Source organism: Populus trichocarpa, chromosome 2 (genome assembly GCF_000002775.5).
Source record: "Populus trichocarpa isolate Nisqually-1 chromosome 2, P.trichocarpa_v4.1, whole genome shotgun sequence".
In the NCBI taxonomy this organism is placed as follows: domain Eukaryota; kingdom Viridiplantae; phylum Streptophyta; class Magnoliopsida; order Malpighiales; family Salicaceae; genus Populus; species Populus trichocarpa.
The window spans coordinates 3,189,869-3,203,014 of NC_037286.2; the positions used below are offsets into that span (position 1 = coordinate 3,189,869).

General features: G+C 32.4%; 1 long non-coding RNA gene across 7 annotated transcripts; it reads right to left on the reverse strand.

Annotated features, from left to right (window-relative positions):
* Positions 1-1,760: 1,760 nt before the first annotated feature.
* Positions 1,761-11,956, reverse strand: LOC18096151 (uncharacterized). Of its 7 annotated transcripts, none has more exons than XR_002980251.2 (6): positions 11,798-11,948; positions 11,318-11,442; positions 5,047-5,150; positions 2,990-3,090; positions 2,422-2,537; positions 1,761-2,314 (listed from the first exon to the last, which is right to left on the reverse strand). It is a non-coding gene; the product is annotated as an uncharacterized LOC18096151 (long non-coding RNA). The 7 variants fall into 7 exon arrangements; XR_008058553.1 differs by adding an exon at positions 9,937-10,097 and having other exon boundaries at positions 1,761-2,537; XR_008058552.1 differs by having other exon boundaries at positions 1,761-2,537; positions 11,318-11,470; positions 11,798-11,956.
* Positions 11,957-13,146: the final 1,190 nt, after the last annotated feature.

A 13,146-nucleotide genomic window follows, 5' to 3' on the forward strand; every position in this document is an offset into this window, starting at 1 on the left:
AAAATGAAAAAAAAATCTTACAATTTGAAAACAAAGAGGTGTTTATTTTTGGGCCATTGCTGAATATTTTCCAAGTAAAAATCAAATTCAAGGGTTATTAACTCGTCTTCGAAAGCTGGCACCACCATATACGTGTGTGTGTGTGTGTGTATTTGTGCGTGCGTGCGTGCTGGATTTTCTGATTCATGGGGCTTTATGAGAATCTGAGGCCTAAACCCATAGACGGCCCAAGCTAAGAGCAACAGGGAGGGACCAAGAAAGAGTACAATGTGGCCGGAGACCCCACTCTAAGGACACATGATGACCTCACGAGAAAGGTATTAAGTCACGAGAGTTTTAGCTTGGACCCAATCTCCGCCTCGATACACGTGTCAGACTCACGTGCTTCCAAGACACTGTCAGATCATCATCAGCGGCTCCTGCACCTCTCAAGTCGGCAAAATCCTTTTAATTTTCTACTCTCTTCCAAAAAAAAACCTGTCTGGTATAGGATTGTACTGGTGCTTGCTATCTTTTATTAATATTTATTTTTTAAAAAATAATATTTATTTAAAAATATTAACACATTAAAATAATATTTTTTTATTTTAAAAAATTATTTTTAATATTAAAATATTAAACCGATCTGGAAATAAAAAATAAATTAATTTTAAATAAAAAAATTAAATTTTCATAAAACATAAAAGTTTGAAATGCAATCCTAAACAGCATCTAAAGTAAGTGCCGACAACAATTGACTTTGAAACATTGGCTATATTGATCTCATGGCCATTGACAAGGTGTTCGATTTTTGGTGTCTTCCATTCCTTAAGATTTCGAGATCTTGGTTCAGAGGTTCGAACTAAGAAAAAAAGGGGAAACCTTAAAATCAAAATCAGAAGAGAACTGTCTCTCTATTATGTAATTCAGAATATATTCAGCCTCTAGTTGGTAAAAAAGAAGCTTTACAGTGACTTCAAATTAAACATTCTGACTAAAAATAAAATTTACATCATATGCATGAGACACATGTATTAACAAGAAAAATCAAAGTCTTGTCATCAAGATTAGAACTCATCTCCACGAGAGAAGAGGATCACGATGCCGTGTCATTTTATGTACTCAAGAAGGGATATTTAAGACCACAAACAGAAAAAATCATGTTGATTTTTCAATTTTGGATTGCTCTTAGAAGCATTATTTATTCGATTTTTCATGTTCTTGACTTTTATTATTATTACTATTCAGTAGGAAAACATTTTCCAAGTTCTTGAGCTGAGAGAGTAGACTACGAAGATTTTTTACTTGGAACAGAATAGTGGGTCTATGATCCGTGATTCTAAAGATTTCCTCCTCCTCAATTCTGGGTCAATGCAGCTATAAGAAGGCAGAGACCACATAAAATCTGAATTATTTACTATGACTTTTTTTTATTATTATTGACGTGGATGTCCGGCCAGCTTGTTTATAACTCGACTAATCCCACGAGTCTTAAAGTTAAGAATCATATAAGCTTCCAGTAATTATCATATTAGCAATCACATAACTCGAACTTAAGACCATAGAAAAATCAAACTTCTTGACCCCAAACTCTTATCATTAGACTATTTTTTTTTTCCATAGGTGGATATGCTTCTAGATGTAATCTAATTAGATGATTATTTTTAAAAGTTAAATTACAAGAGAAAACCTATTAAGTCAAGATCCGAGCGATCATATACTTGTATATGAATCCATACTTGCATATGAATCCTAGCGATCATATGCTTATATATAAATTAAAAAAATACAAGTAGATCATATACTTATATATGAATTAAAAAAATACAAACAGTAAAATTCAATTATAATTGATGTCTCACTTGCTATTTGGTTTGACTGAGTTATATTAATTCTTGCGGGTCACGGATGAGAAAAATGAGGAGATGCTCAAGAGTGGGACCACGAAACCAGAGAATGGTATCCTAATGATTTGGCATTTTTGGCTCTTTTTGGCTACTTGTCTCCTCACTCGGTTGGTATTCTTTGCTATTTTAAGTCGGCTTGAAAATACTGGATTGATAGTCAGCATAGGATGTCCAAATTCACGACTAAAATTGCAGGCAGTATTTTTTCTCTAAACTCTTCCAGTGCTAAGGAATTTCATGGAAATTGCTGTGGTGTACAGGAGAGTAGAAGTTAGAAGAACCCTTCCTTGTCATGTTATCTAATTTTCAACTGAACAGGAGTCCAAAAAAGAAAGACTCAGAATTTCATCATTCTGAATTTTTTATGCTGGCGCATGAAAATAGCATTATCAACATGCACAAAAGCAGCTGCTTCGACCACTCTTTACCTAACAATTTGATCAAGTGGATATTTCATAACCATCCAGGGAAGAAAAAAGAGATTCAACTTTAGTATTTACAAAGTTCTACAGGGCAATGGCCTATAAAATATTACCTCTTCAAGAAGAGACCAACACTCGGGTTGATATTGGTACTTCCCTACCTGCCGACAGAATTCTTGAAGAATTAAAAGTTCCTGTTTCTGCCCCAGAATATTTGCCGTGTCTGATCCTGAAAGTTAATTAATTATTACTAGACCACACAAAATGTCATTCTTTATGCATTTTTCATGGGAATCAGATGAAGACAAGCAACGATGAATCATAAAAGGATGCCGAACAAGCTTGCAACAGGGTGAGAAGTGATGACTGATGAGACCTACAAAAACACATTGGATAGGGGATGCAAGAGGGAGTTACACTCTCATTAACTCCCCTTGACCTGTTCAGTCCTCTAAAAGGCACACCTAAAATGCACACAAGACTATAGGGTTGCAGCTAAAAAAAACAGAAAGATGATAGGATGCATTTATTGGATGTACAATTTTGATTGATTATGGTGGCTAGTCTGATAAAAATTTTGTGGCACCACACCCTAGGGATTGAAGCACATTATGGAACAACTTTGGTGTTACTAACAAACACGATCTGTAAGGAAAAGCAGCAGCTTTTCCTACAACTCACCAAGTTCTCTCACCGAAGTTGGTGCCAGGGGACGCTGAATCATCTTCCTTTCAGGTATATGCTTTGGAAGTTCCAAGCAGACTGGAAAAGTCTCCAGAATTCTGCGTGTAAAACATAACTTGTGTTCTTTAACTAAAGCTTTTAAGCCAAGTATTGGCCAGCCATCAAGCTGATTAGGGGGACAGCATATTGTGATCACGCAATAACATCAAATGCTACAGCAAAGATAAAAGCATAGCAATTTTAGATTCTTTGTTTCATTTCTTTGGATGCTTCTGCATTAAATCAGTGAGGACAAACTTGAAACTATTTAATTTGTCACAAGACAACAGAGAAATCTAAATGAACATAGCTTCCTAAAATGTCATCTAAAAGTTCAAGACCCTTGTCCATTTAAATCAGACACAAAATCCAATGAATGCTTTCAATGCAGCAAAACTGTTAATTGCTATGCAGTCTCCCCATGCACTGAACTCACCAATAGAAACCAAACCAAGCCCCTATTTGGGAGATGGACTACGCATAAAAAATAAGATCATTAATCAGACACAGTCTCATTGAAAAGGGTCCAAAAGGGTAGAATTTGAAGGCAAATCCTCCTAGCATTTTAGGAAGATAATTTTGAAGTCTTTCGATGAATGACTACTCTCAAGTTTTCCAACTTGCATCCATGAGATGGTTGCAACTTGCCAGACCAAAGCTTTCATCAAAGATTTATGCGTGTGACATACAAGTGGAGGAAGACAGTTCACAAGATAATCAGCCAGATGAGGAAAAGGTGAGATGATTGGCCTCGGCCTGTGCAGTGTCTAACAATTGCGATACATATACTTTGATTGCCAAGTGCTTTAGTCCACTCTTCTATTACAGATGAGTCCATGACTCCATATTGAGCAATATCCTCTTCAAATCCCGTCTTTTTAGTAGCAACTCCAATACGAAACAGTCACTTAGCTGGGTATCTCATGCTAGATCACTTAAGTTACATTACATTTCACATATTCGTAGTGCAGCAAAATTCTTATATTTCTATGAAATACAGTGTTCTAATTTTTGCCAGCCAAAAACTAGAATCGTTAAGGATATTGTTAGAGTATGAAATATATTTTTGATAGGCTACCCTAAGAAATATATTATGAAAATAAGTACCCAAACATACATTTATGTTAGGATAGTGAAATTTCATTAAGATATTGTTTCAATTAGTATGGATATCCAGGTGTGTCCTGTAAATCATAATAATGAGACAGAATATGGAGTTTCTATTTATGCATCGCATGTTTGATTGATTATACTTTGAAATTTGAACTTATCCGGGCCCGAAGTCATTTCAAATTTCTCAAGCCTTTATCATTAGACCAATTAATTGAATTGAAGAATGTACAGCTGAACAAAGTTCTCCACTAACAACTTCTTTCGGATATGTTGATGTCTTATCCTGAGAAATGGACCAAATTATCCTTTTTAAAGCGTCTGCTGCATTTTGTCCACCGTATGTCAACCCCTAAGATTCTGAGCTCAAGTTACATGACAAGCGCAACACAACCAACAAGCCCGTCATATCGATAAGATTACCATCATTAAAGCTTCACCTTTAATTTATGAAGCCAACAATTATGTTAGAAAATAGGCTTTGTGCTTGGAACACGTCTAAGAGGACAGCTAGACACCCGGCGATTACTATGTTTTGACATTTTTAATCAGTGAGAAGCCTGAAGATGACGATCACGTGTGGTGGTTTACATTTAGGCATATGGCAGAACTAGGAAATCCTTCTCTCTTTTTTTCCGAAAACTGATTAACAGCCACATTTAAACTTTTAGAGACACTATACTGTTGAGAGTAGAGCTGATCTAAATAAGTAGAAATTTCTTGAATCTAAGGTTAATTGATCATGGCAGCTACTCACATAAAGGTCATATGTCACACCCCCTTGTAATTGAAGCACATGGAGCACCTACCATAAAAAAGACATCTCTCGCCTATGGGACAAGCAATATGGCAAGTAGAACTTGTAATATTTAAGCAACATGACTAATTTTCGGACTTTAACTTACCAAGTCCTCTCAGCATAGTTGGAGGGGAGGAAATGTTGTATCATCTTCCATTCAGGTATATGCTTACAAGAGGTCCAAAGTAGACTGGTGAAAACCTCAAATTTCTGCTAGTCCAACATAAACAAGAAAAAACAGAGTCAGGCAATCTGGAGACCAGATAAATAAAGAAATTTAAGTCTTAAACCAAAGGCTTTATGATTGGACTTTGCCTGCTGTTAAGTGAACATGGATGCATAACGACTTGTTTTCACATTCCATCATATCATAACGCTCAAGCTTAGATATAAAAGCTCTCAAGTTTAGATCAACTTTTTGCATCTTTGGACATTTCTGGATTCATTATCAAACCGGTGAGGGCAGCATTTGAGACTATTTTTACTCTCATAGGGTAACAAAACCTAACCAACACCGGTTGTTACAATAATATAAAAAAAGTTTCATATAATCTAATGACTGTTTCCATGGAGCAAGCACCATTACTTGCCTATGCAACTCACAAATACAGGTGACCAATTTAAACAAAGTTAAGATTCTAAAAGGAACGCGAATCAAATTCCAGGGGCATGTAGATAGCATGCAAGTTTTTGTGCATGTACTCTGGAAAATTTAAATAAATTAAGTCTCAGTCCAAACTAGTTGGAGTTGACTACATAACTCTGCCTCCTCCAATGGATTCTGTCAAGGGCTAGACTTTCTGCAAGTTAATGTGATAATATTGCTATCACTGCACCCTCCATAATTTTAATTCCCCCTCCCACTGCCTCAAATTTCTCAATTTGATGACTCTTCTCCACCAGTGCATCCATTGGTCAACTTTAAGTATGATTAAAACATCTCAAGCGATCTTCTTATCTTGTCCTTAATGGTGCCACTGGCTCTACTGCTGAGTTACTCATTTATTGACACGGTCTTTGTTGATGGTGAGTAAAAGACTTCTCCATATGAGACGCTGCAACAAAGCATTTCCAAGAGGAAATTGCAAATTTACATTTGTGAACATAAACGTGTGTATGCACGCGCATGCATGATAGAGAGAGTCAAGCAACTAACAAGAAAGCCAGCCAGTCGTGACAAAAATGATATGATTCAACCTAGGGTCAGTAGCCATCAATTTGGACAGCCTAATACGTGCTGGGAATGCCAACTGGCGTTATTTCCCTAGACTGTTTTATTGGCTCTCCTAGTTGGTGATGTGTCCATGTCAGGCAACGATAATCTTTGTGCAAGATTAGTTCCTAACAATAAATAGTTACTTCATGAGATATCTTATTCCACTTGCTCCTAATTTTAATGACTTTGAAGTCCACTTGTCCCATAAATTTTTATATAATAAGCAGGGTATTAAATTTTATATACATCATTTCTTTGAGTATACATCAAAATACATTACTATGCTGGACATGAAAGCTAAATATGTAACTGATGTTTTGATACAATTCACACAATCAGATTCGGTTTCTGATTTAATATTTTATAATATGCAATTTTACTCTAACAAGTATAATTCTCAATTCGACTGTTAAATAGGGCTAAAATTTTACCAAAAATTTTCAGAGATCTTGTTTTATATTGAGTTAAAATTTCAGTTCAACCAGAATTAAAAAATGTATCGTGATAAAGACCAAAAATTATTGTACAGATTTTGCTATTTGTTTCTTTATGATTTGTGGACTTTTTATTTAACAAGAATTCATTTTCTACAATAACAATATAGGTGACAACAATTAGGATTATTTTTTAAAGGGTTTTCATGTCAACAACTTTTGTATCTTTTTATTTTGTAGATTTTCTCATTGGAAAAGTTTCTTTATCATTCAAGGATATTAGAGGCGATTTTGAGCTTATATTATACAGTTTTACACTGACAAATATATTTTTTGATTTAACTGTTGGATCGAGTTAAAATTTTTCCAGATAATTCTAAAGACCTTGTTTTATATAGGGTTAAAATTCTATAGTGATTGAATATCGGGAAGGCCTTGCAATAAGATTCAAAAGCTATTGTGAGGGATTTGTATTAGTTTCCTAGTTGATTTAGAATTATTCTTTTATTTTATTGAGAATTATTTTATTATTTTCTAGTATTATTTAGGATTTTTTTACCTATTGTAAAAAAGGTTATTTAGATTTTTTTTTGTGACGGACTTTGATTTCAGCAATTATTATTGTGTGAGTTTTTTTCTCATACTTTTTGGTTCTTCATTAAACTACTCTAATTTATTGAAGAATTAACCAAGTTTCGTGATGTCTTTAATACTTCTCGTTCACGATTCTCTATAATCATTAGGCGAGTGATGTCTTTAATACTTCTCGTTCACGATTCTCTATAATCATTAGGCGAGGATTCGATTATTTATAGTTTTGGTGTCTCAGTACATGTTATCATTATATCAAACTCAATTCCAAACTTGATCTTAGCTTTCTTGGAAAGAGTTGATTTAACGGTGGACTTGTGGATCTTCATATCCATAGGGTTCACATCAGTTGGTATCATAACAAGACTTTAAATCAGGTTATATCCCTTTTATCTTCAAGTTTTCGCATACTCCATTATTGTTGAATTCTTTATCTTCTCTAAAAACTAGTCGCGACATCAGTTAAAAAAAAGATATTATTTGGGATCTTGATTATATAAAATCTTATAAAAATGAACAAAGAAAATCATAAAAAAACAAATTAGGGTTTGCCACAAATCTTGATTCAAAAAACATAGAATTCGATCACTTTTGCTTTAAATATGTTTATAAAAAATCTTGATTTGGGATACTTTAGATTTACTTGGTTGGGTTTTCTTAAAATTTACAAAATAAGTAAATAAATAAAAAATAACATCTAGTTTTTGCATCATTTTTTTTTTGTTTCGGCCACCACACACACACACACACAAATACTTAGTTGGGTTATTTGAGTCTTATTTCATCAATACTTTTATTTTCATAATTTGTTTTCATGTCTTTGTATTATTCATATTTTGCCTAAATTCATTTTGTTATTCGCGATTTCGTATTCATAGATTAGTATTGATAATTTTCAGTTTTTATTACTTCTTGAGTCTTTATACTATTTTGGATTTTGTTTTTAAGTGATTAATTTTTCTGATTTGTTGTGAATTAGTTTCTTAAATAATTGAAATTTTTGAGATTGAGTAGTAAAAGAGGTGAGCATATTATAATGAAAAGCAGAAAATTTATGTGAAAGACGAGAGTAATGACATCTATTAAGTGTAAACATGTGAGGAAGTGTGTGGGGATATATTTTCTTACTACTAACGTGATTTTTAGATCTTAACAATGTCTTTCAAATGTGATACATCCCCGCTGAAAGAGAGAAAACCAAGCCTTTATGTTACGAGCCATGAAACAAATTTAAATGATGAATATGAGATTTGATGAGTGGTTTGAATAAAAAATAAAAGAGATGCTAAACTGCAAAAGGGATAATCTTAAAGGGCTTTTAATGCTAAAAAGCAAGAGAAACTAAGGTTCCAAACTCCAAAGATTGATGGTGAAAGAGCTTTTATGAACTTAGTAAATGAGTGCAAGGAAATTACAATGTTATTTGCAGAAACAAGAAAACTAATTGATGATTGAGAAGCTTTAAATCAGAATCAATAAGATACAAACGAGAGAGAGAATTTGCTCGTTGAAAGGATGCAAAACAAGAGAGAAGCTGTTATATTTATATAGTGTATAGGAGGCAAAATTGACAAAAAAAGAGCTCTAAATGCTTAAACAAAAGGTTAATGAAGTGGGTGCTACTGTTGCTCTAGATCTTACCATAGTTTCTATTGGTGATTCGAGTACAAGTCCTTTTGAAAAGAGGAGGAATGATACAATCCATGTAAGGGTTGGACAATCTGATTCAGTTTCTGGCTTAATATTTCATAATATGTAGTTTTATTCTAACTGGATCGGACTGAAATTTTACCAGAAGTTTCAAGATGTTTTATTTTATGTTGGTTTAAAGTTTCAGATCAATCGAAATCCAAAAAGGCATCACGATACAGACCAGAAGTTGTACGAGTTTTACTATTTATTTCTTTATGATTTGTGGACTTCTTATTTAGCAAGAATTCATTTTCTATAAGGACAATATAAGTGGCAGCAGTTGAAATTATTTTGGCAAGGATTTCCAAGTCAGCAACTTGTGTATCTGTTTTTTTTTTTTTGGATTTTCTAATTGGCAAAGTTTCTCTATCATTCAAGAACAATAAAGGCGAATTTGGGTTTATATTTTCTAATACATCATTTTATGTTGGCAAACATATTGTCCTATTCAACCGTTGGATAAAGTTGAAACTATTCTAGATAATTTTAAAGGTGTTGTTTTATATAGGGTTAAATTTCATAGCGATCAAAATCAGGAAGACCTTCTGATAAGGTCTAAAAGCTACCGAGTGGGATTTGTATTAGTTTTCTAATTGATTTAAGATTATTTTTTCTATTTTATTTAGAATTCTTTTATTGTTTTTCCAACATTCTTTAGGATGTTTTTACCATATTATAAATATGGTTATTTAACTTGTATTTAAGTTTATTTTTAGGGAAACAAACTTCAATTTCAACAATTATTATTGTGTGTGTGAGGTTTTCCTAATACTTTATTGTTCTTCATCGAACCAGTGTTGTCAAAGGCGAAAGGTCCTAAAAGATACCAAGCCTGTAAAATGCCCAAGGCGCTAGGTGCACGCCTAGGTGCTTTTCCAAATGAACCAAGGAAATATGCATAGATATATTAAATTATATTATATAAATCTAAAATATATCTTCTCAATTAAGATTAAATCATTAGAAAATCAAAAGAAAATATAAAATATTTTTCACACTAAAAACAAAATAAGATAATTTAAAGTAGTAAGTAGTCAAATAGATTAAAAATAAACTTAAATACCATCATCATTATTCATTAATCTTCTAAAACATCTTCATCCATGCTTTCATGTTCTGTACTTGTATTGTTGTTCTCTGACTCTATTCAACGCAAAGTAAGGTTGATTTTTCTCTCCAAGTATCCTTCTTTAACATGTCTTCCACTTTGATGATTTTTTTACCCTAATATTTGATTTTTACAAAAATACCCATAAGTTGTTTCCTTTGGTAAATTAAAAAATAAACAAATAGGTCAAAACATAAATCAGTTAAAAAATGAAAAAGAACAATCCAACAGAAAAGGAAGTATTTCAATCAAGCACTCATTTTAACATCTGGCACCCACTCACGAGATGCTTGCCTAGATAGTGCTTCATTGAAATTCATTGCCTGAGGCTAATAAAGTAGTTGTCGCCTCGCCTCGCTCGGAGTGCCTAGGCAAGCGCCTCTTGACAACACTGCATTAAATTACTCTGACTTATCAAAGAATGAATCAAGTTTCGTGGCGTCTTCATACTTCTTGTTCGCAATTCTCTTTAATCATAGGGTAGAAGTTCAGTTACTTATGGTCTTGGTGTTTTGGTATAGATTATCATTATATTAAGCTCAATTTTAAACTTGATCTTAGTTTTCTTGAAAAGAATCAATTTTACTGTGAGGTTTTTAATTTTTATATCAACATGGTTCGTGTAATGTTGTTTGTTGGTGTATATCAGTGCAAGTGTGCCACCATGCGTTTATAAGAAAATATGATAGTTGAAAATTAGTATTTTTTACTGTATAGTGACTTTGACAGTCTACGTTTTGAAACTTGGATTTTTAACAAGTCATTCAATTTCATCGTTTCTACTTTTTAAGCTAATTCTTATGCTGGTTTAGACAACAGAAGATGGAGGGGTTCAATTTGTCACTTCTTCCCTAACAACTACTTCTTTATGTTGATGTCTTATCAAAAAAAAAAAAGAGAACCGAAGTATTCTTTCAAGCATCTGATACTTAGTATTCATTATAATGCCACCCACAAAATTTTTGCAAACTCAACAAACACGAAAAATGTAACACAATCAACCAATACCAAGACCTATCTTACTGATAAGAGGAGGATCATTTTATTAACTTCAAGACCTATCTTTACGTTGCACATTGTCACCTAGACAAAAATATAAAAGGTGATAGCACACAGTCATGAGAGTTTTTCAAACTTTTTCCATGTAAATGATAAGTAATTTCTGCTTGCTATTTTATCACAGGAGGATGACCATCTAGATATTAAAATTGACAGCCATTTTATCTCTATATTACTTTTTGAGACAGGTGTGCTCCTCCCTTGTCAAAGATTAAAAAAGGGATTTTCTCACTTCAAGACAGCACTCAATGATTGCAAGGGAAAAAGAATATATTACCCTTTCACCGCAAAGCGTCCTCTTGGAGGTCCTCCAACAAAGGATTCATGCTTTCGATGGAATTTCTTCGGTGTACACCTCACATACCACGAAGACAGAGACAAAGAAACTCTTTGTCTGCTTTTCTAGAAGTAAACATCATATGGTCACGATCTGAACAAATATGTGATAATGAAGCATGTCATAAGCTAAACAATCAATCCATAAATTAAGATAATGTTTCAGCATTTCCAGTGTGGATAATTTGCACCTCCCATTTTCACATTTCTCACAGTAATATTATAAACTTTGAAGAAAACATCCGTTTAATTGCCAATAAATGCTTGGAAAAATCTCCCATTTCCTAAAGATTACAGCAACACAATCACGATAAACCTAACCAGTAATGGAGAATAATCCCAAACAATGATCAAGTAATTAACAATGGGTAATCAAAGATTAATTAATCATGCTAGTCAAGTAAAAGAACAGAATTCTTACCGTTGTTGCAATTTATGAAATCTTGGTAGTACCAGCCAGTTTCTGCAGAAAATTGAAATTTCTGCTGCCTCTGTGTATGGGCGGAGTAGAGTAGCGCATCAGTATTTTTAACTGGACTGGACTAGACTGGAGCACTTTCAAATACAGACCTAAACTCCGACTCACTGGAACCTACCCTATTATTAGCCCAGCCCACAAACAGTAGCCGGGTCTATTCACAATAGCTTCCTGAAGGTGCTCTTTTGAGTGACCGTTTGTAAACGCAGGACAATTTGTATTTTTAAAAATTTTAAAAAATAATTTTGTTAATTTTTTTATATATATTTTAAATCGTTTTGATACGCTGATTTTAAAAATAATTTTTTTTAAAATAAAAAAATATCATTTTAATGCATTTCGACATAAAAAACATTTTAAAAAACAACCCTAATTACACTCTCAAACAGGCTCCCCGTGCCACTACAACATGCACTCCCATTAATTTTTTTTGTAAAAAAAATATTATTTGCAAGTTGATAAAATTAATTTTTCTTCTCACAATTGCTCACTTATAAAATATTAACAAAACATTAGTTAATTAATAAAATATTAAAAGAATTCCACCTAGTAAAACACTGTTCGCAAATATTAATAATGTTTTTTATTTTTTTATCAATTTAAAATTTCACCTAACATTTTATTTTTTGAAGATTAAATTTTATAATTTATTTTAATTTATATTTTATAATTTTATTAAAGTCTTATAATTTAGATCACAAGTTTAGACGATTAACTTAGTTTATTTAGCTTTTTATTTTTTTTAAATTGATTTTTTAACTCCATTACTCAACTTGATAATGTGTGTATTTTTCTATAGGAGATATCATATTACAATGTATGATAAATAACATACTTTATATTTAACAAAACATGTACAATGAATATAATAATCTTTTAAAAAAAATAATCCTGGACTATCAATTAAAGAAAGTTTTAATTACCACTTCCTTTTTTTTTCAATTAGGATGTAGAAATAAAGTATTACTACGTTATTATTATAAAATATTTGTTTTTATTTTTTATTGGAGTGTAAACATAAAATTAATACATTAGTTTTCTTAATGTTTCACCCATAAACTTAAAATAGAGGGTAAATACTTGAGAGAAATTATTTTTTTATTTTCAATGTATAATATTTTTTTGTTGTGCAATTCATTTTATTATACAACAAAAATAGAGGTTTTTAAAATTCTAAAATCTCCACCCCTTTTTTTTGTTGAATAAAAAACCTCACTGTAGAAATTTAAATTTCAACAGCTAGAATAATTCTCTTAAATTTAGTGATTAAAGGGTATGCTTAATTCTTTAAC